At 38.7% G+C, this 6,386-nt stretch overlaps 1 long non-coding RNA gene across 1 annotated transcript; it reads right to left on the bottom strand.

Moving 5' to 3' along the window:
- Positions 1–3,459: 3,459 nt before the first annotated feature.
- Positions 3,460–6,386, bottom strand: LOC148097584 (uncharacterized). The gene is made up of 2 exons (XR_015716761.1): positions 6,280–6,386; positions 3,460–5,547 (listed from the first exon to the last, which is right to left on the bottom strand). It is a non-coding gene; the product is annotated as an uncharacterized LOC148097584 (long non-coding RNA).

The raw sequence follows: 6,386 nt of genomic DNA, 5'->3' as shown, positions 1-6,386 counted from the left end.
CAGATGGTGACGGTGTGGAGAGACGGTGGTGTTTCCTCAGAAAAACCAGCAGAGTCACAAAGGACACCAGTCCATCTCACCATCTGGACTTGCTGACTGATGCTCGTCTGCACTACACAGAGGAAATCAACTGACCGAGGTTTGTCCAGTGCAGTGTTATGAAATGTATATTTGTTTTATGCTTACAGATATGTTTTTCTTGACAGAGGCTCTGCAGAGTTTAGACAAAGCAGAGAAAATATGTGCTTTACATTTTACTGTGATTTACTGAGATATTTCTTGCCTGATGTTCAGCAGGAATGGAGAAATAGAATCAAAGGGAGATGTTTTTGCTGTTTTTGTAATGATGTAAGTAAATCTTGACTATTATATATTTGCTTGGTTATATTAGGAGTGTTTCTGAGTGAGGGAGAGAGGAGTCATCATCCAGGTAAAGTGACGTAGATCAGTGGATACACTTGTCTCCCCTTTAAAGGAGATGATCCAAGTCATCCTTAAATGTTAGTGCTTTCAAATACACAAACATTTTTAAAGGACAAAAATGAACATCCAACTTTGACTGTAATACAAAACAAATCTTTGCATGTGTGTTTTCAAACTCTCAGATGGGCAGCATATCAGTCTTGGACTGTGTAACCTGCCGGAGCAGCACTGGATGATCACCACACGTGAGCATGTTCCTGCAACATTCAGCATCTGATCTGTCATCTGTGTGCTTCTGCTTTTGGTAAGTAGAGTTACCCAACTACAGTAACTCTAAACACATGCCATCCATTTCCAATGGCCTGGTTACTTCCTGTCAGTTATTTTAGAAACCATGTGGTCACCTGACCTAACACTGTTTCTTCTTCTTCCCCTTAATGTTGAAGTGTCAAACAGCTGGAGAGGAAACTACACCAGTGTACTGGGATGTTTCAGCAACACGTGCCAGATGCTGTTCCTTCATGGTGACATCATCAGAGACAGCCCCGCCCACCTCAGGACCTCGCCATTGATCATGATGATTATAATGATGACAGCGAGCGGAACTAAGACTGTAAAAATCCACGACCAGAATGTTTAGATGTTTTCTAATTATTAATGAATACTGAGTTTTTGTCTCTCTCTTTTTCTTCCTCATTTGTTACTAACAAAGTTCACCAAACTCACACAGTTTACATTCTGTATGTTTCCATCGAGGTTTATTTTCTTAGAAATCATCGTTTTTCTCCTTTTCTCTTTTTCTCTTTTGTAATTGATGATAATACAGTGAATATACTTTTATTGCGTCACACATTGCTTTAAGTTTTTCAGAGTCCAGTTATTTTTTACTGCTGTTTGAATTCTCTGTATGTTTGACCCTGTAGACTGTTTGATGGACTGCTTGTCTTCCTGTTTGTAACCGCCGCCTGTTTTTGACTAAAGATTTGGATTTCTGACTTTAACACAGCCTCTGCGTGTCCTCCCTTTGTGTCCTCTTCCTCTGTGAATGTGTTGCATGTGTCACAGATTCATTTTATTAACAGCTTTCCCACAGTGAGTTGCATCAGCATTCATTCACAGCACATTTCAGAAGGATTCAGATTAATACAGTGATCTTATAGTCAGAATTATCCTGACAGAGTGCCATTGTAAATTATCTTTCATCAGGTAAATTTTAAAGTTCAGTATTTCAAAGCAGGAGTTATGAGGAATCATATTGGAATTAGGACTGTAACAATATGTACTTACAAAGTCTAATTTTTTTAATTATGCTAGAATATTGGAAGGCAATCAACTTTTAGTGTTTTCCGCATATTAATTGTTCTGAAATAGAGACGGTGACCCTAACTGTACAGAAGCACACTAAACAACTGACAATCTAACAGACATCATTGGCCCGAGCCGTCATGCACAGTGAGTCTGATCCTTTGCTGTGAGAGTATGACAAGCATGTTTCTGGTCAGTTTGGACGAAATAATATCACAATGTTGATCTTTTTTCAACATTCCTTCTCTTTTACAACATAAACTGTGATCAAAGCTACTTATCTTCACAGCATGTAATAATACTGACAGGGCATTGTGGTCTGTTGAGCTAGGGTTAGGGTTAGCAATTCAGACATATGTAATCAATATTAAACGTCTCTGACGTGGGCCACTGTCCGCAGTGTTGGGAAATCCATACCAGGCTGGAACGAGTCAAGGTAGGTGAGCATCCACGAGAAGACACAGCAGATGCATCCTACTAATACTGACAGGACCAGGAGACTCCAGAAACCGAGCATCTTCTCTTCAGTGCCATCCTCTCCTGTCACCCTCTCTGCCCGCAGCTCTTTGAGTATGGGGTAGATAAGGGCGCAGAGAAACCCTTATTACTAATTTGTATTATAATTCAATTTTCATGAAATATTCATATTCAGTATCGGTCCTTTTAAATTATAACCACGTATCCACCCAGGCTCATGGTGGGGCAGGGCTCTGTCCTGGGATGCTTGAGTACAAGGTAATGTACACATGACCAGGTATCCAGTCTGTCAGAATTGTTTTCAATATTTGGTTCAAAACTATGAATGAAAACAAAAATCCAACTAGGATTCTTGCATATGATGAATGAAGTCTGTCTTTGACTGTATTGTCCAGCTGATCCATCAAACCCCCAGCAGGTGAACCTTATGCATGACATAACACGGCAACAATGTAAAAAATTAAACAGCAACAGTCTAAATGTAAAGTGCATTCTAAAGTCCTCTTCAATAAATTATATGCAAAGAGTCATTCAGGACTGTAAAACGTGAACTACAGAACCCAGAGTCTTCATCATTAAATCTCTGGTTGCTTCATTTTTCTATCCTATATCAGATACTTTAAAGGTTAGGTTAGGTAAAGTTGCACTGTCATTGTGAGGCAAAGTGCTTTATGTGTGTGTGTGCGTGTCATGAACGGCTATAAAAGGCCTATAATTAAAGAACAAAGCGGGGTTTGAGTTCGAGTTGCGGCAGACTGTCACTACTTGTAAATGAACGCAGCCTTCCTACGGCGGACAGCTAATAACAGGAATCGGACGCGGTCCACCCAAGTCCACAGCAACCACCATAGCAACCGCCTAGCATGACCTTAAAAACATATTCTGTCTTCATAACTATCAAAAACGTGAAATGATTTGCAAAGTGTGAAAGTGTTACAGCTGTAGAGAGCTATGGCAGTATCTTTGGAAACTGTTTACATAGCTAATAATATACGATGTAACCATGGAGACAGTCAGTCACGTGAGCTAGCGGCGCACGTTTACTACAGTAAATAAGGTGATTGTGTGCACAGCGCGTCCACACGCTGCAAAGGGTAAAGACGTTACTTCAATATTGTTTTATATTGATATATATTTGCCTTCTGTTGACCATCACCTCAGGTTCACCATTACAGTTTCAGCATACAAATGCACACTGTCTAAATATGAACACATTCAAAAAACAAAATCATGTCTCAGAAATAAGCACAGCTGTTCATGTTTGTCATTATAGTTTTATTTGTAAGAAAATTATGAACTTCATATTGTGCATCAAATAAAAGAACATTTCACAACTCTGAGTCAACAGAAACAGGTAACAGAAATGTCTCTAATGTAGACATGTACAGTGTAGTGTAAGCATTAAAAGATCATAAAGGAAACACTAACATTTATGTGAAACTAATTGTAATAAAAAATGAACAGGTGCTTTATAGATTTAAAAGAAAGAATCTGAAAACAACACTTTTTTGGTCAAAGTGATCAAAGTAGAAAACAGAACTGATGTTCAAGAACAAACCGTAGCTGCACTAATATTACACATCTCCATTGTTGTGGTGAACAGACATGTTGCTTTTAAAACCACATGCAGTGTGTGACCATGACTGTTCATTGAGACCATGAACGCCACCTCGCTGAAGCAGTCTTCTTCTTCTTCTTCTTCTTCTCATTAAAATAGAAGCAGAAGGAGCACGAGCTGCTTTGATCTACTGAAAGGAAAAAGCAGAACATCTGAGCTGAAACCAGTCAGCTGAAATCTTTAAGACAGGAACAATCATTCAATGCAGTGTCTCAGGTGGCTTAGCCTGTTACAACTGTTGATACAAGCTAAATACGGTTAACACACAGTGTCAGGGAACTCCAGTGTGGGAACTAGTGGCTTTAGGTTTGTAGTCATTTAACTTTCATCCATTCATTCCTTTAATTCAGGAGGAAGAAATGCCAGGTTGGTGCAGGCTGGTTACATGCATTTGGTCCCATGCTGTCTTTAACTAAATGACTTGGTTCATTTTATGGCTGGGCTGTATGTGGGGTTATATCATGTTATTTGGGCAGGAGTACCTGTCCCCTGTTAGACTTAGAAAGTTTCTCCATAAGTAGAGTTTCTAACTCTTCTAGCACATCTGTGGCTGACAGCTTTTTGGTGGCTCTTTTTACCCCACACTGGTTGTGAGTGTGTAAATAGCCCCACTAGTTCTTTTGGGTTGCAGTTAACTTGGGAGGAAGGGGTGGGTCTGCCATGACTAGATGAATAACAATTATCTGGGATACATAAATTTCATAATGCATGCATATATCTCTATAAACCTGGCCTGAGTGCTGCCATTTTTTTACATTCAGTTATTTCTCTTAGAAATGTTGGAACTAAATAATGAATGTGTTACAGTTAAATGCAAACACTGGTCAGTGTAAATGGCTCATTGGGACACAGAAACCTTTAAATGAAACCTGATATCTAGTGTCAAACAATATCAAAGCTGTAGAAGATGTTTACAGTCAGGATTTATAAAACTATGATTGTAAATAAATTCAAACAAGTGAGCTTTTCTCTTTGTGCTGAATATCAACACTGTGATTTCTTAGACTGTAAGCTTTACTTTAGCACAACCAGTTGTAGAAGCCGTCACTCCAAATGTCTTTTGATAACAAGAAAAAAATACCTATAGAGTACACGGCCTGAAGTTCTTCTCCGACATCTTCTGCCATCAGCTTTGTCTGCTGGTTTGAAGACAATAAACCACAAAAAAGATGATTTAGTCACTTTGTCTGTGTCATGCCGCTCGAATGTGTCGTGTAACGATGTTGAATAGCCGTCGTTATCCCTCTGCTGTGTCAGTAGGATTGTACTGTACAGCATCTCATTGATATGTGAGGAATGCTAATGTAACACGATAACAGACTTACATCATTAAAATATAAAGGGCAGGAGATATTTAGATATTTTTTATATTTATATTACATTTTATAGCTGACGGATATTACTAAATAGATAGAATTTACTATATAGCTGGATGAACATGAAAAATATGTCTATAATAACAAATGACCATGAGAGCCAGTAGAATTAATTCAACTGGACACTCAAAAGACGTCCTTAAATGCTCTTTAAGTGGCAGAACAGATGAACAAACAGTTAATCGCTTACTTGAGATGAAATCTGCTCAGCTACTTGGAAAACAGCTTCTAACTGGTTCCTCCTTTAACAGGATGACTGCTCAGGGGTAAGGCCATCATGCAATCCAGCAACCTTTATGGTTCTGCTTTGATTCACCAGGAACTATTAGGGAAACCGTCCAGCGCCTCCTGTGAAAGACACAGGGATAAACACAAACATTTATTAACATGTTCCACAGTGTTCCAGTTTGATTTTCTCATCCTGTGGACAACAACATACAGGGATGCAGGTTTATTGTTAACGTTTGTAAGGTTTATTTAGTGAACATATCCAGCTGCAGCTCCACTGTGATCCTGAACTGGATAAGCACTTAAGAAAATGTGTCAATAAATGGACAAACATCAACTTACTATATTTATCCAAACAGACTGGACCAATAATGCTTCACTGAGTTAGAGACTTTAACAGTCTCTTCTATGTAAGAATGTCTCGTGCTGATAGACCTGCAAACTTGACAACAAAGGTTTTTCAGACTGCATGTAGCTGTCCTCTATGTCAGCTAACACATTTACATTTATGTCACACTTATTTCTGCTTTCCCATTTTATAATTATTACTTACATTTTGATTAGATACCTTGAGTTTGTAAATGATCAGATTACATAATTGGAATACAATGTATCCAATTCAGGGTTGCGGGAGGATGAAGCCTATCCCAGCTGATACAGGACAAAGACAGGACAGGCTGCCAGTTTATTGCAGGGCTAACACAATATGTGTAACAGAAAATCCACTTAAATGTTGGATATTTCTTATAATAATCATAATTATGACTATTATTTAAAGGTTTCTTCATAAATACATTTTGATTTTTTATAAATCAAACTAAAATATAAACACGAGCTGTTTCAGATTCTGACCTCTGACCTCAGTGACCTGGCTGTGTCCACACTGCAGCTCCCTCTTGGAAGTACGTCTGCTTCTTGTCTTCCCCCAGTGTTGACCGCCTGCCCTTGATATCACGTAC

Source organism: Neolamprologus brichardi, chromosome 18 (genome assembly GCF_056152115.1).
Source record: "Neolamprologus brichardi isolate AB-2024 chromosome 18, ASM5615211v1, whole genome shotgun sequence".
Taxonomy (NCBI): Eukaryota; Metazoa; Chordata; class Actinopteri; order Cichliformes; family Cichlidae; genus Neolamprologus; species Neolamprologus brichardi.
This window is presented reverse-complemented; position numbering and strand designations above follow the sequence as displayed.